The 21,723-nt window shown below is 67.3% G+C and overlaps 10 non-coding genes across 10 annotated transcripts; all 10 read right to left on the bottom strand.

The window, feature by feature from the left end:
- Nucleotides 1–480: 480 nt before the first annotated feature.
- Nucleotides 481–599, bottom strand: LOC141412236 (5S ribosomal RNA). The gene has a single exon (XR_012437075.1). It is a non-coding gene; the product is annotated as a 5S ribosomal RNA (ribosomal RNA).
- A 2,159-nt stretch (nt 600–2,758) lies between these two features.
- On the bottom strand, nt 2,759–2,877 carry LOC141412526 (5S ribosomal RNA). The gene has a single exon (XR_012437368.1). It is a non-coding gene; the product is annotated as a 5S ribosomal RNA (ribosomal RNA).
- A 2,146-nt stretch (nt 2,878–5,023) lies between these two features.
- LOC141412494 (5S ribosomal RNA) lies at nt 5,024–5,142 on the bottom strand. The gene has a single exon (XR_012437336.1). It is a non-coding gene; the product is annotated as a 5S ribosomal RNA (ribosomal RNA).
- A 2,141-nt stretch (nt 5,143–7,283) lies between these two features.
- On the bottom strand, nt 7,284–7,402 carry LOC141412890 (5S ribosomal RNA). Its single transcript, XR_012437732.1, has one exon. It is a non-coding gene; the product is annotated as a 5S ribosomal RNA (ribosomal RNA).
- A 2,153-nt stretch (nt 7,403–9,555) lies between these two features.
- LOC141412529 (5S ribosomal RNA) lies at nt 9,556–9,674 on the bottom strand. The gene has a single exon (XR_012437371.1). It is a non-coding gene; the product is annotated as a 5S ribosomal RNA (ribosomal RNA).
- A 2,149-nt stretch (nt 9,675–11,823) lies between these two features.
- Nucleotides 11,824–11,942, bottom strand: LOC141412889 (5S ribosomal RNA). The gene has a single exon (XR_012437731.1). It is a non-coding gene; the product is annotated as a 5S ribosomal RNA (ribosomal RNA).
- Nucleotides 11,943–14,089: 2,147 nt separating this feature from the next.
- On the bottom strand, nt 14,090–14,208 carry LOC141412425 (5S ribosomal RNA). Its single transcript, XR_012437265.1, has one exon. It is a non-coding gene; the product is annotated as a 5S ribosomal RNA (ribosomal RNA).
- Nucleotides 14,209–16,351: 2,143 nt separating this feature from the next.
- Nucleotides 16,352–16,470, bottom strand: LOC141412635 (5S ribosomal RNA). Its single transcript, XR_012437477.1, has one exon. It is a non-coding gene; the product is annotated as a 5S ribosomal RNA (ribosomal RNA).
- A 2,145-nt stretch (nt 16,471–18,615) lies between these two features.
- LOC141412493 (5S ribosomal RNA) lies at nt 18,616–18,734 on the bottom strand. Its single transcript, XR_012437335.1, has one exon. It is a non-coding gene; the product is annotated as a 5S ribosomal RNA (ribosomal RNA).
- Nucleotides 18,735–20,878: 2,144 nt separating this feature from the next.
- Nucleotides 20,879–20,997, bottom strand: LOC141412492 (5S ribosomal RNA). The gene has a single exon (XR_012437334.1). It is a non-coding gene; the product is annotated as a 5S ribosomal RNA (ribosomal RNA).
- Nucleotides 20,998–21,723: the final 726 nt, after the last annotated feature.

Raw genomic sequence — 21,723 nt, 5'->3', positions numbered from 1 at the left:
GTTGAGCGACGGAGTGCGACGTGGAGCAGCACCCGACTGAGGCTCCCTGCTTCTCTGTCCCCTGGCGTCTTGCCCTGGACCCAGTGCACCACCTTGTGGTGAGCCCAGGTGTGGCGCGTCCCGCTGTGGGGCCCGCTGGGGTGCAGGACCCACTTTCTCATGGCTTCCGCACGTCCCTCCCCGCCCGCCTGGAGGGCAGTTGGGGAGCGGTCCCCAACGTGGCCTGGGACCAACCTCGCTGGTGACCCGTGTCGCGGGCGCACGCCCCAGGAGAGTGTGGGGAGGGGAGAGGATTCGGGGACGTAGCTGTGAGGATTCGGTGTGCGTGGGTCTGGCTGGTGGCCCGGACGGGGTCGGGGTCGTGGTCACGGTGGGTCGTTGTGGTGGTGGTGGTGGTGGTGCTGGGGGTGGTGGTGGTGGTGGGGGGGTGGTGGCGAAGTCCCCGAAGACAAAAGGAGCAGCGAGGGAGGGAGGAGCAAAAGCCTACAGCACCCGGTATTCCCAGGCGGTCTCCCATCCAAGTACTAACCAGGCCCGACCCTGCTTAGCTTCCGAGATCAGACGAGATCGGGCGCGTTCAGGGTGGTATGGCCGTAGACGTTAGCCGCCGCCTCCGGGAGCCCCAAGAGCCTGCCGAGGGCCCCGGCGTGCGTCTCCACGCTGCTCTCCTGGCACGGCTGGGAGTCCGGGTGGGGGCTGGCAGCCCGGGGCCAGCGGCCAGAGGCCCCGCGCGCCTGCTCGGGCAGCCGGTCTCGCCCAGGTGGCCGCTGGGTGGCTTTCTTCCCGAGGTGTCCTGCTGCCAGGACGAGGGTCAAGTTTTCTCGGGGGAAAATTTCTCAGTGCCCTCGGGCGCTTGTTCTTCTGGGAATGTCCACTGCTGTGGCCAAGGCGGGTGACGCACAGCTCGGGCCAGGGCAAGCAGCCGCCCTCCTCCGTCGCCTCCTGGAGCCGTATCCTTGGGTGGGTGCGTGGCTCCCAGCGGAGGTCTCGGGGACCCTTCCGGTACTCTTCGTCCGGAAAGCGCCACTGCCCCTCCAGCCCATCAGGAAAACGGCAGCCGCGCCCTTCGCCGACCCGCTCCGCCCTCCTCCACACTCAGGGCCTGGGGCTGCGGGGCTGAATCGTGAGGCTTTCCAGCCCAGGACTTCACCTCTGGCCCCTTTCACACCCGGGATCTTGGGAAGAAGAAACAAAACCAAACACAGCCAAAGCCATCTCCTCCGACCCGGGGCCCCTCCACATCCCTTCCGATCCCGGGTTCCTGCCGGCCTCCCGGGGCGTTTCTCCCAGGCAGGCCTTCGCGGCCACTACACGGGGCTGAGCACTCGAGTCCTCGGGCGTCACGGGGCCCGCGGCCACGCCAAGCACGCACGACTCCCGGGTCTCGTCTGCTCCTGGGTGCCCTGGGCCTCTTCCCTGTGCCGCTGCTGGGTCATGTGCCCCTGCTTGGCCTCCTTCAGACCCGACCCCTTGCTACGCGGCCACGTGCTACAGGATCGTGCCAGCAGAACTGGCCCTGGCTGAGCCCCGTACCCACCCTCCTGCCATCCCTGGCCCTGCTAGCAAATGGCAGAGATCCTCTGGCCTCCGAGCCCAGACAAAAATCCTGATGCAGTTGGCCGAGGGGCCGCAAACCAAGGCTTCGCTTGTTCCCGCTCAGGCCCCAGCCATACCCTCTTGTCCTTCGGCTGCTCGTGTGTGGGGTGGGGGAGAGGAGGGTGCGTCCCCGTGCGTGCGTGCGTGGTCTGGGTGTCTCTGCGTGGTGTGTGTGTGTGTGTGTGCGTGTGTGTGTGTGTGTGTGTTAGATGCCGTGCCTGGTGTAGGTGGGGAAGAGCAAGCCCTCACGCACAGAGCCCCATCACACACTGGGGCCGGGCCGAGGGGGTCAATCTGCTCGGCCTGATTGCGTTGGGCATACATTGCAGAAGGTGGGTTTTCCAAGGCGGAGCAGAGGGTCCCGGCACCTGAGGTTGTCCACGGGGAGAATGTCTGTTCCACGGGGGCAAGCGGTCCCTTCCGTCGTGCCCAAGCCCATGTGACCCCGAAGGCCAGGTGGCCCCGGTCCTTGAGCTGACTGAGGAGTGCTTTGAGACCCGGAGGGTGGCACAGGCGACTGGGCGCCAGCGGCGGCCCTCCCTCCCTTTGAGCGGGACGGGGAGCTGCCGCTGGCATCCGGAGCTCTGGTGGCCTGCGCCCTCTGTCCCTGTGACCGCAGGCTCTGCCGTGGGAGGCGGGATCCCACGTAGAGGTCGCGCGCTGGCTGCCCTGTCTTGGGTTGCGCGACGGAGCGCGACGTGGAGCAGCACCCGACTGAGGCTCCCTGCTTCTCTGTCCCCTGGCGTCTTGCCCTGGACCCAGTGCACCACCTTGTGGCGAGCCCAGGTGTGGCGCGTCCCGCTGTGGGGCCCGCTGGGGTGCAGGACCCACTTTCTCATGGCTTCCGCACGTCCCTCCCCGCCCGCCTGGAGGGCAGTTGGGGAGCGGTCCCCAACGTGGCCTGGGACCAACCTCGCTGGTGACCCGTGTCACGGGTGCGCGCCCCAGGAGAGTGTGGGGAGGGGAGAGGATTCGGGGACGTAGCTGTGAGGATTCGGTGTGAGTGGGTCTGGCGGGTGGCCCGGACGGGGTCGGGGTCGTGGTCACGGTGGGTCGTTGTGGTGGTGGTGGTGGTGGTGGTGCTGGGGGTGGTGGTGGTGGTGGGGGGGGTGGTGGCGAAGTCCCCGAAGACAAAAGGAGCAGCGAGGGAGGGAGGAGCAAAAGCCTACAGCACCCGGTACTCCCAGGCGGTCCCCCATCCAAGTACTAACCAGGCCCGACCCTGCTTAGCTTCCGAGATCAGACGAGATCGGGCGCGTTCAGGGTGGTATGGCCGTAGACGCTAGCCGCCGCCTCCGGGAGCCCCAAGAGCCTGCCGAGGGCCCCGGCGTGCGTCTCCACGCTGCTCTCCTGGCACGGCTGGGAGTCCGGGTGGGGGCTGGCAGCCCGGGGCCAGCGGCCAGAGACCCCGCGCGCCTGCTCGGGCAGCCGGTCTCGCCCAGGTGGCCGCTGGGTGGCTTTCTTCCCGAGGTGTCCTGCTGCCAGGACGAGGGTCAAGTTTTCTCGGGGGAAAATTTCTCAGTGCTCTCGGGCGCTTGTTCTTCTGGGAATGTCCACTGCTGTGGCCAAGGCGGGGGACGCACAGCTCGGGCCAGGGCAAGCAGCCGCCCTCCTCCGTCGCCTCCTGGAGCCGTATCCTTGGGTGGGTGCGTGGCTCCCAGCGGAGGTCTCGGGGACCCTTCCGGTCCTCTTCGTCCGGAGAGCGCCACTGCCCCTCCAGCCCATCAGGAAAACGGCAGCCGCGCCCTTCGCCGACCCGCTCCGCCCTCCTCCACACTCAGGGCCTGGGGCTGCGGGGCTGAATCGTGAGGCTTTCCAGCCCAGGACTTCACCTCTGGCCCCTTTCACACCCGGGATCTTGTTAAGAAGAAACAAAACCAAACACAGCCAAAGCCATCTCCTCCGACCCGGGGCCCCTCCACATCCCTTCCGATCCCGGGTTCCTGCCGGCCTCCCGGGGCGTTTCTCCCAGGCAGGCCTTCGCGGCCACTACACGGGGCTGAGCACTCGAGTCCTCGGGCGTCACGGGGCCCGCGGCCACGCCAAGCACGCACGACTCCCGGGTCTCGTCTGCTCCTGGGTGCCCTGGGCCTCTTCCCTGTGCCGCTGCTGGGTCTTGTGCCCCTGCTTGGCCTCCTTCAGACCCGGCCCCGTGCTACGTGGCCACGTGCTACAGGATCGTGCCAGCAGAACTGGCCCTGGCTGAGCCCCGTACCCACCCTCCTGCCATCCCTGGCCCTGCTAGCAAATGGCAGAGATCCTCTGGCCTCCGAGCCCAGACAAAAATCCTGATGCAGTTGGCCGAGGGGCCGCAAACCAAGGCTTCGCTTGTTCCCGCTCAGGCCCCAGCCATACCCTCTTGTCCTTCGGCTGCTCGTGTGTGGGGTGGGGGAGAGGAGGGTGCATCCCCGTGCGTGCGTGCGTGGTCTGGGTGTCTCTGCGTGGTGTGTGTGTGTGTGTGTGTGTGTGTGTTAGATGCCGTGCCTGGTGTAGGTGGGGAAGAGCAAGCCCTCACGCACAGAGCCCCATCACACACTGGGGCCGGGCGAGGGGGTCAATCTGCTCTGCCTGATTGCGTTGGGCATACATTGCAGAAGGTGGGTTTTCCAAGGCGGAGCAGAGGGTCCCGGCACCTGAGGTTGTCCACGGGGAGAATGTCTGTTCCACGGGGGCAAGCGGTCCCTTCCGTCGTGCCCAAGCCCATGTGACCCCGAAGGCCAGGTGGCCCCGGTCCTTGAGCTGACTGAGGAGTGCTTTGAGACCCGGAGGGTGGCACAGGCGACTGGGCGCCAGCGGCGGCCCTCCCTCCCTTTGAGCGGGACGGGGAGCTGCCTCTGGCATCCGGAGCTCTGGCGGCCTGCGCCCTCTGTCCCTGTGACCGCAGGCTCTGCCGTGGGAGGCGGGATCCCACGTAGAGGTCGCGCGCTGGCTGCCCTGTCTTGGGTTGAGCGACGGAGCGCGACGTGGAGCAGCACCCGACTGAGGCTCCCTGCTTCTCTGTCCCCTGGCGTCTTGCCCTGGACCCAGTGCACCACCTTTTGGCGAGCCCAGGTGTGGCGCGTCCCGCTGTGGGGCCCGCTGGGGTGCAGGACCCACTTTCTCATGGCTTCCGCACGTCCCTCCCCGCCCGCCTGGAGGGCAGTTGGGGAGCGGTCCCCAACGTGGCCTGGGACCAACCTCGCTGGTGACCCGTGTCGCGGGCGCGCGCCCCAGGAGAGTGTGGGGAGGGGAGAGGATTCGGGGACGTAGCTGTGAGGATTCGGTGTGCGTGGGTCTGGCGGGTGGCCCGGACGGGGTCGGGGTCGTGGTCACGGTGGGTCGTTGTGGTGGTGGTGGTGGTGGTGGTGCTGGGGGTGGTGGTGGTGGTGGGGGGGGTGGTGGCGAAGTCCCCGAAGACAAAAGGAGCAGCGAGGGAGGGAGGAGCAAAAGCCTACAGCACCCGGTACTCCCAGGCGGTCTCCCATCCAAGTACTAACCAGGCCCGACCCTGCTTAGCTTCCGAGATCAGACGAGATCGGGCGCGTTCAGGGTGGTATGGCCGTAGACGCTAGCCGCCGCCTCCGGGAGCCCCAAGAGCCTGCCGAGGGCCCCGGCGTGCGTCTCCACGCTGCTCTCCTGGCACGGCTGGGAGTCCGGGTGGGGGCTGGCAGCCCGGGGCCAGCGGCCAGAGGCCCCGCGTGCCTGCTCGGGCAGCCGGTCTCGCCCAGGTGGCCGCTGGGTGGCTTTCTTCCCGAGGTGTCCTGCTGCCAGGACGAGGGTCAAGTTTTCTCGGGGGAAAATTTCTCAGTGCTCTCGGGCGCTTGTTCTTCTGGGAATGTCCACTGCTGTGGCCAAGGCGGGGGACGCACAGCTCGGGCCAGGGCAAGCAGCCGCCCTCCTCCGTCGCCTCCTGGAGCCGTATCCTTGGGTGGGTGCGTGGCTCCCAGCGGAGGTCTCGGGGACCCTTCCGGTCCTCTTCGTCCGGAAAGCGCCACTGCCCCTCCAGCCCATCAGGAAAACGGCAGCCGCGCCCTTCGCCGACCCGCTCCGCCCTCCTCCACACTCAGGGCCTGGGGCTGCGGGGCTGAATCGTGAGGCTTTCCAGCCCAGGACTTCACCTCTGGCCCCTTTCACACCCGGGATCTTGGGAAGAAGAAACAAAACCAAACACAGCCAAAGCCATCTCCTCCGACCCGGGGCCCCTCCACATCCCTTCCGATCCCGGGTTCCTGCCGGCCTCCCGGGGCGTTTCTCCCAGGCAGGCCTTCGCGGCCACTACACGGGGCTGAGCACTCGAGTCCTCGGGCGTCACGGGGCCCGCGGCCACGCCAAGCACGCACGACTCCCGGGTCTCGTCTGCTCCTGGGTGCCCTGGGCCTCTTCCCTGTGCCGCTGCTGGGTCTTGTGCCCCTGCTTGGCCTCCTTCAGACCCGACCCCGTGCTACGTGGCCACGTGCTACAGGATCGTGCCAGCAGAACTGGCCCTGGCTGAGCCCCGTACCCACCCTCCTGCCATCCCTGGCCCTGCTAGCAAATGGCAGAGATCCTCTGGCCTCCGAGCCCAGACAAAAATCCTGATGCAGTTGGCCGAGGGGCCGCAAACCAAGGCTTCGCTTGTTCCCGCTCAGGCCCCAGCCATACCCTCTTGTCCTTCGGCTGCTCGTGTGTGGGGTGGGGGAGAGGAGGGTGCATCCCCGTGCGTGCGTGCGTGGTCTGGGTGTCTCTGCCTGGTGTGTGTGTGTGTGTGTGTGTGTGTTAGATGCCGTGCCTGGTGTAGGTGTGGAAGAGCAAGCCGTCACGCACAGAGCCCCATCACACACTGGGGCCGGGCCGAGGGGGTCAATCTGCTCGGCCTGATTGCGTTGGGCATACATTGCAGAAGGTGGGTTTTCCAAGGCGGAGCAGAGGTTCCCAGCACCTGAGGTTGTCCACGGGGAGAATGTCTGTTCCACGGGGGCAAGCGGTCCCTTCCGTCGTGCCCAAGCCCATGTGAACCCGAAGGCCAGGTGGCCCCGGTCCTTGAGCTGACTGAGGAGTGCTTTGAGACCCGGAGGGTGGCACAGGCGACTGGGCGCCAGCGGCGGCCCTCCCTCCCTTTGAGCGGGATGGGGAGCTGCCGCTGGCATCCGGAGCTCTGGCGGCCTGCGCCCTCTGTCCCTGTGACCGCAGGCTCTGCCGTGGGAGGCGGGATCCCACGTAGAGGTCGCGCGCTGGCTGCCCTGTCTTGGGTTGAGCGACGGAGCGCGACGTGGAGCAGCACCCGACTGAGGCTCCCTGCTTCTCTGTCCCCTGGCGTCTTGCCCTGGACCCAGTGCACCACCTTGTGGCATGCCCAGGTGTGGCGCGTCCCGCTGTGGGGCCCGCTGGGGTGCAGGACCCACTTTCTCATGGCTTCCGCACGTCCCTCCCCACCCGCCTGGAGGGCAGTTGGGGAGCGGTCCCCAACGTGGCCTGGGACCAACCTCGCTGGTGACCCGTGTCGTGGGCGTGCGCCCCAGGAGAGTGTGGGGAGGGGAGAGGATTCGGGGACGTAGCTGTGAGGATTCGGTGTGCGTGGGTCTGGCGGGTGGCCCGGACGGGGTCGGGGTCGTGGTCACGGTGGGTCGTTGTGGTGGTGGTGGTGGTGGTGCTGGGGGTGGTGGTGGTGGTGGGGGGGTGGTGGTGAAGTCCCCGAAGACAAAAGGAGCAGCGAGGGAGGGAGGAGCAAAAGCCTACAGCACCCGGTATTCGCAGGCGGTCTCCCATCCAAGTACTAACCAGGCCCGACCCTGCTTAGCTTCTGAGATCAGACGAGATCGGGCGCGTTCAGGGTGGTATGGCCGTAGACGCTAGCCGCCTCCTGCGGGAGCCCCAAGAGCCTGCCGAGGGCCCCGGCGTGCGTCTCCACGCTGCTCTCCTGGCACGGCTGGGAGTCCGGGTGGGGGCTGGCAGCCCGGGGCCAGCGGCCAGAGGCCCCGCGCGCCTGCTCGGGCAGCCGGTCTCGCCCAGGTGGCCGCTGGGTGGCTTTCTTCCCGAGGTGTCCTGCTGCCAGGATGAGGGTCAAGTTTTCTCGGGGGAAAATTTCTCAGTGCTCTCGGGCGCTTGTTCTTCTATGAATGTTCACTGCTCTGGCCAAGGCGGGGGACGCACAGCTCGGGCCAGGGCAAGCAGCCACCCTCCTCCGTCGCCTCCTGGAGCCATATCCTTGGGTGGGTGCGTGGCTCCCAGCGGAGGTCTCGGGGACCCTTCCGGTCCTCTTCGTCCGGAAAGCGCCACTGCCCCTCCAGCCCATCAGGAAAACGGCAGCCGCGCCCTTCGCCGACCCGCTCCGCCCTCCTCCACACTCAGGGCCTGGGGCTGCGGGGCTGAATCGTGAGGCTTTCCAGCCCAGGACTTCACCTCTGGCCCCTTTCACACCCGGGATCTTGGGAAGAAGAAACAAAAATAAACACAGCCAAAGCCATCTCCTCCAACCCGGGGCCCCTCCACATCCCTTCCGATCCCGGGTTCCTGCCGGCCTCCCGGGGCGTTTCTCCCAGGCAGCCCTTCGCGGCCAATAAACGGGGCTGAGCACTCGAGTCCTCGGGCATCACGGGGCCGGCGGCCACGCCAAGCACGCACGACTCCCGGTTCTCGTCTGCTCCTGGGTGCCCTGGGCCTCTTCCCTGTGCCGCTGCTGGGTCTTGTGCCCCTGCTTGGCCTCCTTCAGACCCGGCCCCGTGCTACGCGGCCACGTGCTACAGGATCGTGCCAGCAGAACTGGCCCTGGCTGAGCCCCGTACCCACCCTCCTGCCATCCCTGGCCCTGCTAGCAAATGGCAGAGATCCTCTGGCCTCCGAGCCCAGACAAAAATCCTGATGCAGTTGGCCGAGGGGCCGCAAACCAAGGCTTCGCTTGTTCCCGCTCAGGCCCCAGCCATACCCTCTTGTCCTTCGGCTGCTCGTGTGTGGGGTGGGGGAGAGGAGGGTGCGTCCCCGTGCGTGCGTGCGTGGTCTGGGTGTCTCTGCGTGGTGTTTGTGTGTGTGTGTGTGTGTGTGTGTGTGTTAGATGCCGTGCCTGGTGTAGGTGTGGAAGAGCAAGCCGTCACGCACAGAGCCCCATCACACACTGGGGCCGGGCCGAGGGGGTCAATCTGCTCGGCCTGATTGCGTTGGGCATACATTGCAGAAGTTGGGTTTTCCAAGGCGGAGCAGAGGGTCCCGGCACCTGAGGTTGTCCACGGGGAGAATGTCTGTTCCACGGGGGCAAGCGGTCCCTTCCGTCGTGCCCAAGCCCATGTGACCCCGAAGGCCAGGTGGCCCCGGTCCTTGAGCTGACTGAGGAGTGCTTTGAGACCCGGAGGGTGGCACAGGCGACTGGGCACCAGCGGCGGCCCTCCCTCCCTTTGAGCGGGACTGGGAGCTGCCGCTGGCATCCGGAGCTCTGGCGGCCTGCGCCCTCTGTCCCTGTGACCGCAGGCTCTGCCGTGGGAGGCGGGATCCCACGTAGAGGTCGCGCGCTGGCTGCCCTGTCTTGGGTTGAGCGACGGAGCGCGACGTGGAGCAGCACCCGACTGAGGCTCCCTGCTTCTCTGTCCCCTGGCGTCTTGCCCTGGACCCAGTGCACCACCTTGTGGCGAGCCCAGGTGTGGCGCGTCCCGCTGTGGGGCCCGCTGGGGTGCAGGACCCACTTTCTCATGGCTTCCGCACGTCCCTCCCCGCCCGCCTGGAGGGCAGTTGGGGAGCGGTCCCCAACGTGGCCTGGGACCAACCTCGCTGGTGACCCGTGTCGTGGGCGCGCGCCCCAGGAGAGTGTGGGGAGGGGAGAGGATTCGGGGACGTAGCTGTGAGGATTCGGTGTGCGTGGGTCTGGCGGGTGGCCCGGACGGGGTCGGGGTCGTGGTCACGGTGGGTCGTTGTGGTGGTGGTGGTGGTGGTGGTGCTGGGGGTGGTGGTGGTGGTGGGGGGGGTGGTGGCGAAGTCCCCGAAGACAAAAGGAGCAGCGAGGGAGGGAGGAGCAAAAGCCTACAGCACCCGGTATTCCCAGGCGGTCCCCCATCCAAGTACTAACCAGGCCCGACCCTGCTTAGCTTCCGAGATCAGACGAGATCGGGCGCGTTCAGGGTGGTATGGCCATAGACGCTAGCCGCCGCCTCCGGGAGCCCCAAGAGCCTGCCGAGGGCCCCGGCGTGCGTCTCCACGCTGCTCTCCTGGCACGGCTGGGAGTCCGGGTGGGGGCTGGCAGCCCGGGGCCAGCGGCCAGAGGCCCCGCGCGCCTGCTCGGGCAGCCGGTCTCGCCCAGGTGGCCGCTGGGTGGCTTTCTTCCCGAGGTGTCCTGCTGCCAGGACGAGGGTCAAGTTTTCTCGGGGGAAAATTTCTCAGTGCTCTCGGGCGCTTGTTCTTCTGGGAATGTTCACTGCTCTGGCCAAGGCGGGGGACGCACAGCTCGGGCCAGGGCAAGCAGCCACCCTCCTCCGTCGCCTCCTGGAGCCGTATCCTTGGGTGGGTGCGTGGCTCCCAGCGGAGGTCTCGGGGACCCTTCCGGTCCTCTTCGTCCGGAAAGCGCCACTGCCCCTCCAGCCCATCAGGAAAACGGCAGCCGCGCCCTTCGCCGACCCGCTCCGCCCTCCTCCACACTCAGGGCCTGGGGCTGCGGCGCTGAATCGTGAGGCTTTCCAGCCCAGGACTTCACCTCTGGCCCCTTTCACACCCGGGATCTTGGGAAGAAGAAACAAAAATAAACACAGCCAAAGCCATCTCCTCCGACCCGGGGCCCCTCCACATCCCTTCCGATCCCGGGTTCCTGCCGGCCTCCCGGGGCGTTTCTCCCAGGCAGGCCTTCGCGGCCAATACACGGGGCTGAGCACTCGAGTCCTCGGGCGTCACGGGGCCGGCGGCCACGCCAAGCACGCACGACTCCCGGGTCTCGTCTGCTCCTGGGTGCCCTGGGCCTCTTCCCTGTGCCGCTGCTGGGTCTTGTGCCCCTGCTTGGCCACCTTCAGACCCGGCCCCGTGCTACGCGGCCACGTGCTACAGGATCGTGCCAGCAGAACTGGCCCTGGCTGAGCCCCGTACCCACCCTCCTGCCATCCCTGGCCCTGCTAGCAAATGGCAGAGATCCTCTGGCCTCCGAGCCCAGACAAAAATCCTGATGCAGTTGGCCGAGGGGCCGCAAACCAAGGCTTCGCTTGTTCCCGCTCAGGCCCCAGCCATACCCTCTTGTCCTTCGGCTGCTCGTGTGTGGGGTGGGGGAGAGGAGGGTGCGTCCCCGTGCGTGCGTGCGTGGTCTGGGTGTCTCTGCGTGGTGTTTGTGTGTGTGTGTGTGTGTGTGTGTGTGTTAGATGCCGTGCCTGGTGTAGGTGTGGAAGAGCAAGCCGTCACGCACAGAGCCCCATCACACACTGGGGCCGGGCCGAGGGGGTCAATCTGCTCGGCCTGATTGCGTTGGGCATACATTGCAGAAGGTGGGTTTTCCAAGGCGGAGCAGAGGTTCCCAGCACCTGAGGTTGTCCACGGGGAGAATGTCTGTTCCACGGGGGCAAGCGGTCCCTTCCGTCGTGCCCAAGCCCATGTGAACCCGAAGGCCAGGTGGCCCCGGTCCTTGAGCTGACTGAGGAGTGCTTTGAGACCCGGAGGGTGGCACAGGCGACTGGGCGCCAGCGGCGGCCCTCCCTCCCTTTGAGCGGGACGGGGAGCTGCCGCTGGCATCCGGAGCTCTGGCGGCCTGCGCCCTCTGTCCCTGTGACCGCAGGCTCTGCCGTGGGAGGCGGGATCCCACGTAGAGGTCGCGCGCTGGCTGCCCTGTCTTGGGTTGAGCGACGGAGCGCGACGTGGAGCAGCACCCGACTGAGGCTCCCTGCTTCTCTGTCCCCTGGCGTCTTGCCCTGGACCCAGTGCACCACCTTGTGGCATGCCCAGGTGTGGCGCGTCCCGCTGTGGGGCCCGCTGGGGTGCAGGACCCACTTTCTCATGGCTTCCGCACGTCCCTCCCCACCCGCCTGGAGGGCAGTTGGGGAGCGGTCCCCAACGTGGCCTGGGACCAACCTCGCTGGTGACCCGTGTCGTGGGCGTGCGCCCCAGGAGAGTGTGGGGAGGGGAGAGGATTCGGGGACGTAGCTGTGAGGATTCGGTGTGCGTGGGTCTGGCGGGTGGCCCGGACGGGGTCGGGGTCGTGGTCACGGTGGGTCGTTGTGGTGGTGGTGGTGGTGGTGCTGGGGGTGGTGGTGGTGGTGGGGGGGTGGTGGTGAAGTCCCCGAAGACAAAAGGAGCAGCGAGGGAGGGAGGAGCAAAAGCCTACAGCACCCGGTATTCGCAGGCGGTCTCCCATCCAAGTACTAACCAGGCCCGACCCTGCTTAGCTTCTGAGATCAGACGAGATCGGGCGCGTTCAGGGTGGTATGGCCGTAGACGCTAGCCGCCGCCTGCGGGAGCCCCAAGAGCCTGCCGAGGGCCCCGGCGTGCGTCTCCACGCTGCTCTCCTGGCACGGCTGGGAGTCCGGGTGGGGGCTGGCAGCCCGGGGCCAGCGGCCAGAGGCCCCGCGCGCCTGCTCGGGCAGCCGGTCTCGCCCAGGTGGCCGCTGGGTGGCTTTCTTCCCGAGGTGTCCTGCTGCCAGGACGAGGGTCAAGTTTTCTCGGGGGAAAATTTCTCAGTGCTCTCGGGCGCTTGTTCTTCTGGGAATGTCCACTGCTGTGGCCAAGGCGGGGGACGCACAGCTCGGGCCAGGGCAAGAAGGCACCCTCCTCCGTCGCCTCCTGGAGCCGTATCCTTGGATGGGTGCGTGGCTCCCAGCGGAGGTCTCGGGGACCCTTCCGGTCCTCTTCGTCCGGAAAGCGCCACTGCCCCTCCAGCCCATCAGGAAAACGGCAGCCGCGCCCTTCGCCGACCCGCTCCGCCCTCCTCCACACTCAGGGCCTGGGGCTGCGGGGCTGAATCGTGAGGCTTTCCAGCCCAGGACTTCACCTCTGGCCCTTTTCACACCCGGGATCTTGGGAAGAAGAAACAAAACCAAACACAGCCAAAGCCATCTCCTCCGACCCGGGGCCCCTCCACATCCCTTCCGATCCCGGGTTCCTGCCGGCCTCCCGGGGAGTTTCTCCCAGGCAGGCCTTCGCGGCCACTACACGGGGCTGAGCACTCGAGTCCTCGGGCGTCACGGGGCCCGCGGCCACGCCAAGCACGCACGACTCCCGGGTCTCGTCTGCTCCTGGGTGCCCTGGGCCTCTTCCCTGTGCTGCTGCTGGGTCTTGTGCCCCTGCTTGGCCTCCTTCAGACCCGGCCCCGTGCTACGCGGCCACGTGCTACAGGATCGTGCCAGCAGAACTGGCCCTGGCTGAGCCCCGTACCCACCCTCCTGCCATCCCTGGCCCTGCTAGCAAATGGCAGAGATCCTCTGGCCTCCGAGCCCAGACAAAAATCCTGATGCAGTTGGCCGAGGGGCCGCAAACCAAGGCTTCGCTTGTTCCCGCTCAGGCCCCAGCCATACCCTCTTGTCCTTCGGCTGCTCGTGTGTGGGGTGGGGGAGAGGAGGGTGCGTCACCGTGCGTGCGTGCGTGGTCTGGGTGTCTCTGCGTGGTGTGTGTGTGTGTGTGTGTGTGTGTGTTAGATGCCGTGCCTGGTGTAGGTGGGGAAGAGCAAGCCCTCACGCACAGAGCCCCATCACACACTGGGGCTGGGCCGAGGGGGTCAATCTGCTCGGCCTGATTGCGTTGGGCATACATTGCAGAAGGTGGGTTTTCCAAGGCGGAGCAGAGGGTCCCGGCACCTGAGGTTGTCCACGGGGAGAATGTCTGTTCCACGGGGGCAATCGGTCCCTTCCGTCGTGCCCAAGCCCATGTGACCCCGAAGGCCAGGTGGCCCCGGTCCTTGAGCTGACTGAGGAGTGCTTTGAGACCCGGAGGGTGGCACAGGCGACTGGGCGCCAGCGGCGGCCCTCCCTCCCTTTGAGCGGGACTGGGAGCTGCCGCTGGCATCCGGAGCTCTGGCGGCCTGCGCCCTCTGTCCCTGTGACTGCAGGCTCTGCCGTGGGAGGCGGGATCCCACGTAGAGGTCGCGCGCTGGCTGCCCTGTCTTGGGTTGAGCAACGGAGCGCGACGTGGAGCAGCACCCGACTGAGGCTCCCTGCTTCTCTGTCCCCTGGCGTCTTGCCCTGGACCCAGTGCACCACCTTGTGGCGAGCCCAGGTGTGGCGCGTCCCGCTGTGGGGCCCGCTGGGGTGCAGGACCCACTTTCTCATGGCTTCCGCACGTCCCTCCCCGCCCGCCTGGAGGGCAGTTGGGGAGCGGTCCCCAACGTGGCCTGGGACCAACCTCGCTGGTGACCCGTGTCGCGGGCGCACGCCCCAGGAGAGTGTGGGGAGGGGAGAGGATTCGGGGACGTAGCTGTGAGGATTCGGTGTGCGTGGGTCTGGCGGGTGGCCCGGACGGGGTCGGGGTCGTGGTCACGGTGGGTCGTTGTGGTGGTGGTGGTGGTGGTGGTGCTGGGGGTGGTGGTGGTGGTCGGGGGGGTGGTGGCGAAGTCCCCGAAGACAAAAGGAGCAGCGAGGGAGGGAGGAGCAAAAGCCTACAGCACCCGGTATTCCCAGGCGGTCCCCCATCCAAGTACTAACCAGGCCCGACCCTGCTTAGCTTCCGAGATCAGACGAGATCGGGCGCGTTCAGGGTGGTATGGCCGTAGACGCTAGCCGCCGCCTCCGGGAGCCCCAAGAGCCTGCCGAGGGCCCCGGCGTGCGTCTCCACGCTGCTCTCCTGGCACGGCTGGGAGTCCGGGTGGGGGCTGGCAGCCCGGGGCCAGCGGCCAGAGGCCCCGCGCGCCTGCTCGGGCAGCCGGTCTCGCCCAGGTGGCCGCTGGGTGGCTTTCTTCCCGAGGTGTCCTGCTGCCAGGACGTGGGTCAAGTTTTCTCGGGGGAAAATTTCTCAGTGCTCTCGGGCGCTTGTTCTTCTGGGAATGTCCACTGCTGTGGCCAAGGCGGGGGACGCACAGCTCGGGCCAGGGCAAGCAGCCGCCCTCCTCCGTCGCCTCCTGGAGCCGTATCCTTGGGTGGGTGCGTGGCTCCCAGCGGAGGTCTCGGGGACCCTTCTGGTCCTCTTCGTCCGGAAAGCGCCACTGCCCCTCCATCCCATCAGGAAAACGGCAGCCGCGCCCTTCGCCGACCCGCTCCGCCCTCCTCCACACTCAGGGCCTGGGGCTGCGGGGCTGAATCGTGAGGCTTTCCAGCCCAGGACTTCACCTCTGGCCCCTTTCACACCCGGGATCTTGGGAAGAAGAAACAAAACCAAACACAGACAAAGCCATCTCCTCCGACCCGGGGCCCCTCCACATCCCTTCCGATCCCGGGTTCCTGCCGGCCTCCCGGGGCGTTTCTCCCAGGCAGGCCTTCGCGGCCACTACACGGGGCTGAGCACTCGAGTCCTCGTGCATCACGGGGCCCGCGGCCACGCCAAGCACGCACGACTCCCGGGTCTCGTCTGCTCCTGGGTGTCCTGGGCCTCTTCCCTGTGCCGCTGCTGGGTCTTGTGCCCCTGCTTGGCCTCCTTCAGACCCGGCCCCGTGCTACGCGGCCACGTGCTACAGGATCGTGCCAGCAGAACTGGCCCTGGCTGAGCCCCGTACCCACCCTCCTGCCATCCCTGGCCCTGCTAGCAAATGGCAGAGATCCTCTGGCCTCCGAGCCCAGACAAAAATCCTGATGCAGTTGGCCGAGGGGCCGCAAACCAAGGCTTCGCTTGTTCCCGCTCAGGCCCCAGCCATACCCTCTTGTCCTTCGGCTGCTCGTGTGTGGGGTGGGGGAGAGGAGGGTGCGTCCCCGTGCGTGCGTGCGTGGTCTGGGTGTCTCTGCGTGGTGTGTGTGTGTGTGTGTGTGTGTGTGTTAGATGCCGTGCCTGGTGTAGGTGGGGAAGAGCAAGCCCTCACGCACAGAGCCCCATCACACACTGGGGCCGGGCCGAGGGGGTCAATCTGCTCGGCCTGATTGCGTTGGGCATACATTGCAGAAGGTGGGTTTTCCAAGGCGGAGCAGAGGGTCCCGGCACCTGAGGTTGTCCACGGGGAGAATGTCTGTTCCACGGGGGCAAGCGGTCCCTTCCGTCGTGCCCAAGCCCATGTGACCCCGAAGGCCAGGTGGCCCCGGTCCTTGAGCTGACTGAGGAGTGCTTTGAGACCCGGAGGGTGGCACAGGCGACTGGGCGCCAGCGGCGGCCCTCCCTCCCTTTGAGCGGGACGGGGAGCTGCCGCTGGCATCCGGAGCTCTGGCGGCCTGCGCCCTCTGTCCCTGTGACCGCAGGCTCTGCCGTGGGAGGCGGGATCCCACGTAGAGGTCGCGCGCTGGCTGCCCTGTCTTGGGTTGAGCGACGGAGCGCGACGTGGAGCAGCACCCGACTGAGGCTCCCTGCTTCTCTGTCCCCTGGCGTCTTGCCCTGGACCCAGAGCACCACCTTGTGGCGAGCCCAGGTGTGGCGCGTCCCGCTGTGGGGCCCGCTGGGGTGCAGGACCCACTTTCTCATGGCTTCCGCACGTCCCTCCCCGCCCGCCTGGAGGGCAGTTGGGGAGCGGTCCCCAACGTGGCCTGGGACCAACCTCGCTGGTGACCCGTGTCGTGGGCGCACGCCCCAGGAGAGTGTGGGGAGGGGAGAGGATTCGGGGACGTAGCTGTGAGGATTCGGTGTGCGTGAGTCTGGCGGGTGGCCCGGATGGGGTCGGGGTCGTGGTCACGGTGGGTCGTTGTGGTGGTGGTGGTGGTGGTGCTGGGGGTGGTGGTGGTGGTGGGGGGGTGGTGGCGAAGTCCCCGAAGACAAAAGGAGCAGCGAGGGAGGGAGGAGCAAAAGCCTACAGCACCCGGTATTCCCAGGCGGTCTCCCTTCCAAGTACTAACCAGGCCCGACCCTGCTTAGCTTCCGAGATCAGACGAGATCGGGCGCGTTCAGGGTGGTATGGCCGTAGACGTTAGCCGTCGCCTCCGGGAGCCCCAAGAGCCTGCCGAGGGCCCCGGCGTGCGTCTCCACGCTGCTCTCCTGGCACGGCTGGGAGTCCGGGTGGGGGCTGGCAGCCCGGGGCCAGCGGCCAGAGGCCCCGCGCGCCTGCTCGGGCAGCCGGTCTCGCCCAGGTGGCCGCTGGGTGGCTTTCTTCCCGAGGTGTCCTGCTGCCAGGACGAGGGTCAAGTTTTCTCGGGGGAAAATTTCTCAGTGCTCTCGGGCGCTTGTTCTTCTGGGAATGTCCACTGCTGTGGCCAAGGCGGGGGACGCACAGCTCGGGCCAGGGCAAGCAGCCGCCCTCCTCCGTCGCCTCCTGGAGCCGTATCCTTCTGTGGGTGCGTGGCTCCCAGCGGAGGTCTCGGGGACCCTTCCGGCCCTCTTCGTCCGGAAAGCGCCACTGCCCCTCCAGCCCATCAGGAAAACGGCAGCCGCGCCCTTCGCCGACCCGCTCCGCCCTCCTCCACACTCAGGGCCTGGGGCTGCGGGGCTGAATCGTGAGGCTTTCCAGCCCAGGACTTCACCTCTGGCCCCTTTCACACCCGGGATCTTGGGAAGAAGAAACAAAACCAAACACAGCCAAAGCCATCTCCTCCGACCCGGGGCCCCTCCACATCCCTTCCGATCCCGGGTTCTTGCCGGCCTCCCGGGGCGTTTCTCCCAGGCAGGCCTTCGCGGCCACTACACGGGGCTGAGCACTCGAGTCCTCGGGCGTCACGGGGCCCGCGGCCACGCCAAGCACGCACGACTCCCGGGTCTCGTCTGCTCCTGGGTGCCCTGGGCCTCTTCCCTGTGCCGCTGCTGGGTCTTGTGCCCCTGCTTGGCCTCCTTCAGACCCGGCCCCGTGCTACGCGGCCACGTGCTACAGGATCGTGCCAGCAGAACTGGCCCTGGCTGAGCCCCGTACCCACCCTCCTGCCATCCCTGGCCCTGCTAGCAAATGGCAGAGATCCTCTGGCCTCCGAGCCCAGACAAAAATCCTGATGCAGTTGGCCGAGGGGCCGCAAACCAAGGCTTCGCTTGTTCCCGCTCAGGCCCCAGCCATACCCTCTTGTCCTTCGGCTGCTCGTGTGTGGGGTGGGGGAGAGGAGGGTGCGTCCCTGTGCGTGCGTGCGTGGTCTGGGTGTCTCTGCGTGGTGTGTGTGTGTGTGTGTGTGTGTGTTAGATGCCGTGCCTGGTGTAGGTGGGGAAGAGCAAGCCCTCACGCACAGAGCCCCATCACACACTGGGGCCGGGACGAGGGGGTCAATCTGCTCGGCCTGATTGCGTTGGGCATACATTGCAGAAGGTGGGTTTTCCAAGGCGGAGCAGAGGGTCCCGGCACCTGAGGTTGTCCACGGGGAGAATGTCTGTTCCACGGGGGCAAGCGGTCCCTTCCGTCGTGCCCAAGCCCATGTGACCCCGAAGGCCAGGTGGCCCCGGTCCTTGAGCTGACTGAGGAGTGCTTTGAGACCCGGAGGGTGGCACAGGCGACTGGGCGCCAGCGGCGGCCCTCCCTCCCTTTGAGCGGGACGGGGAGCTGCCGCTGGCATCCGGAGCTCTGGCGGCCTGCGCCATCTGTCCCTGTGACCACAGGCTCTGACGTGGGAGGCGGGATCCCACGTAGAGGTCGCGCGCTGGCTGCCCTGTCTTGGGTTGAGCGACGGAGCGCGACGTGGAGCAGCACCCGACTGAGGCTCCCTGCTTCTCTGTCCCCTGGCGTCTTGCCCTGGACCCAGTGCACCACCTTGTGGCGAGCCCAGGTGTGGCGCGTCCCGCTGTGGGGTCCGCTGGGGTGCAGGACCCACTTTCTCATGGCTTCCGCACGTCCCTCCCCGCCCGCCTGGAGGGCAGTTGGGGAGCGGTCCCCAACGTGGCCTGGGACCAACCTCGCTGGTGACCCGTGTCGCGGGCGCGCGCCCCAGGAGAGTGTGGGGAGGGGAGAGGATTCGGGGACGTAGCTGTGAGGATTCGGTGTGCGTGGGTCTGGCGGGTGGCCCGGACGGGGTCGGGGTCGTGGTCACGGTGGGTCGTTGTGGTGGTGGTGGTGGTGGTGGTGCTGGGGGTGGTGGTGGTGGTGGGGGGGGTGGTGGCGAAGTCCCCGAAGACAAAAGGAGCAGCGAGGGAGGGAGGAGCAAAAGCCTACAGCACCCGGTACTCCCAGGCGGTCTCCCATCCAAGTACTAACCAGGCCCGACCCTGCTTAGCTTCCGAGATCAGACGAGATCGGGCGCGTTCAGGGTGGTATGGCCGTAGACGCTAGCCGCCGCCTCCGGGAGCCCCAAGAGCCTGCCGAGGGCCCCGGCGTGCGTCTCCACGCTGCTCTCCTGGCACGGCTGGGAGTCCGGGTGGGGGCTGGCAGCCCGGGGCCAGCGGCCAGAGGCCCCGCGTGCCTGCTCGGGCAGCCGGTCTCGCCCAGGTGGCCGCTGGGTGGCTTTCTTCCCGAGGTGTCCTGATGCCAGGACGAGGGTCAAGTTTTCTCGGGGGAAAATTTCTCAGTGCTCTCGGGCGCTTGTTCTTCTGGGAATGTCCACTGCTGTGGCCAAGGCGGGGGAAGCACAGCTCGGGCCAGGGCAAGCAGCCGCCCTCCTCCGTCGCCTCCTGGAGCCGTATCCTTGGGTGGGTGCGTGGCTCCCAGCGGAGGTCTCGGGGACCCTTCCGGTCCTCTTCGTCCGGAAAGCGCCACTGCCCCTCCAGCCCATCAGGAAAACGGCAGCCGCGCCCTTCGCCGACCCGCTCCGCCCTCCTCCACACTCAGGGCCTGGGGCTGCGGGGCTGAATCGTGAGGCTTTCCAGCCCAGGACTTCACCTCTGGCCCCTTTCACACCCGGGATTTTGGGAAGAAGAAACAAAACCAAACACAGCCAAAGCCATCTCCTCCGACCTGGGGCCCCTCCACATCCCTTCCGATCCCAGGTTCCTGCGGCCTCCCGGGGCGTTTCTCCCAGGCAGGCCTTCGCGGCCACTACACGGGGCTGAGCACTCGAGTCCTCGGGCGTCACGGGGCCCGCGGCCACGCCAAGCACGCACGACTCCCGGGTCTCGTCTGCTCCTGGGTGCCCTGGGCCTCTTCCCTGTGCCGCTGCTGGGTCTTGTGCCCCTGCTTGGCCTCCTTCAGACCCGGCCCCGTGCTACGCGGCCACGTGCTACAGGATCGTGCCAGCAGAACTGGCCCTGGCTGAGCCCCGTACCCACCCTCCTGCCATCCCTGGCCCTGCTAGCAAATGGCAGAGATCCTCTGGCCTCCGAGCCCAGACAAAAATCCTGATGCAGTTGGCCGAGGGGCCGCAAACCAAGGCTTCGCTTGTTCCCGCTCAGGCCCCAGCCATACCCTCTTGTCCTTCGGCTGCTCGTGTGTGGGGTGGGGGAGAGGAGGGTGCGTCCCTGTGCGTGCGTGCGTGGTCTGGGTGTCTCTGCGTGGTGTGTGTGTGTGTGTGTGTGTGTGTTAGATGCCGTGCCTGGTGTAGGTGGGGAAGAGCAAGCCCTCACGCACAGAGCCCCATCACACACTGGGGCCGGGCCGAGGGGGTCAATCTGCTCGGCCTGATTGCGTTGGGCATACATTGCAGAAGGTGGGTTTTCCAAGGCGGAGCAGATGGTCCCGGCACCTGAGGTTGTCCACGGGGAGAATGTCTGTTCCACGGGGGCAAGCGGTCCCTTCCGTCGTGCCCAAGCCCATGTGACCCCGAAGGCCAGGTGGCCCCGGTCCTTGAGCTGACTGAGGAGTGCTTTGAGACCCGGAGGGTGGCACAGGCGACTGGGCGCCAGCGGCGGCCCTCCCTCCCTTTGAGCGGGACGGGGAGCTGCCGCTGGCATCCGGAGCTCTGGCGGCCTGCGCCATCTGTCCCTGTGACCACAGGCTCTGACGTGGGAGGCGGGATCCCACGTAGAGGTCGCGCGCTGGCTGCCCTGTCTTGGGTTGAGCGACGGAGCGCGACGTGGAGCAGCACCCGACTGAGGCTCCCTGCTTCTCTGTCCCCTGGCGTCTTGCCCTGGACCCAGTGCACCACCTTGTGGCGAGCCCAGGTGTGGCGCGTCCCGCTGTGGGGTCCGCTGGGGTGCAGGACCCACTTTCTCATGGCTTCCGCACGTCCCTCCCCGCCCGCCTGGAGGGCAGTTGGGGAGCGGTCCCCAACGTGGCCTGGGACCAACCTCGCTGGTGACCCGTGTCGCGGGCGCGCGCCCCAGGAGAGTGTGGGGAGGGGAGAGGATTCGGGGACGTAGCTGTGAGGATTCGGTGTGCGTGGGTCTGGCGGGTGGCCCGGACGGGGTCGGGGTCGTGGTCACGGTGGGTCGTTGTGGTGGTGGTGGTGGTGGTGGTGCTGGGGGTGGTGGTGGTGGTGGGGGGGGTGGTGGCGAAGTCCCCGAAGACAAAAGGAGCAGCGAGGGAGGGAGGAGCAAAAGCCTACAGCACCCGGTACTCCCAGGCGGTCTCCCATCCAAGTACTAACCAGGCCCGACCCTGCTTAGCTTCCGAGATCAGACGAGATCGGGCGCGTTCAGGGTGGTATGGCCGTAGACGCTAGCCGCCGCCTCCGGGAGCCCCAAGAGCCTGCCGAGGGCCCCGGCGTGCGTCTCCACGCTGCTCTCCTGGCACGGCTGGGAGTCCGGGTGGGGGCTGGCAGCCCGGGGCCAGCGGCCAGAGGCCCCGCGTGCCTGCTCGGGCAGCCGGTCTCGCCCAGGTGGCCGCTGGGTGGCTTTCTTCCCGAGGTGTCCTGATGCCAGGACGAGGGTCAAGTTTTCTCGGGGGAAAATTTCTCAGTGCTCTCGGGCGCTTGTTCTTCTGGGAATGTCCACTGCTGTGGCCAAGGTGGGGGACGCACAGCTCGGGCCAGGGCAAGCAGCCGCCCTCCTCCGTCGCCTCCTGGAGCCGTATCCTTGGGTGGGTGCGTGGCTCCCAGCGGAGGTCTCGGGGACCCTTCCGGTCCTCTTCGTCCGGAAAGCGCCACTGCCCCTCCAGCCCATCAGGAAAACGGCAGCCGCGCCCTTCGCCGACCCGCTCCGCCCTCCTCCACACTCAGGGCCTGGGGCTGCGGGGCTGAATCGTGAGGCTTTCCAGCCCAGGACTTCACCTCTGGCCCCTTTCACACCCGGGATCTTGGGAAGAAGAAACAAAACCAAACACAGCCAAAGCCATCTCCTCCGACCCGGGGCCCCTCCACATCCCTTCCGATCCCGGGTTCCTGCCGGCCTCCCGGGGCGTTTCTCCCAGGCAGGCCTTCGCGGCCACTACACGGGGCTGAGCAC

The sequence above is a fragment of the Castor canadensis genome, chromosome 10, assembly GCF_047511655.1.
Source record: "Castor canadensis chromosome 10, mCasCan1.hap1v2, whole genome shotgun sequence".
Lineage (NCBI taxonomy): Eukaryota > Metazoa > Chordata > Mammalia > Rodentia > Castoridae > Castor > Castor canadensis.
The sequence above is the reverse complement of the archived record's forward strand: the minus strand, read 5'-3'. Positions and strand labels throughout refer to the sequence as shown.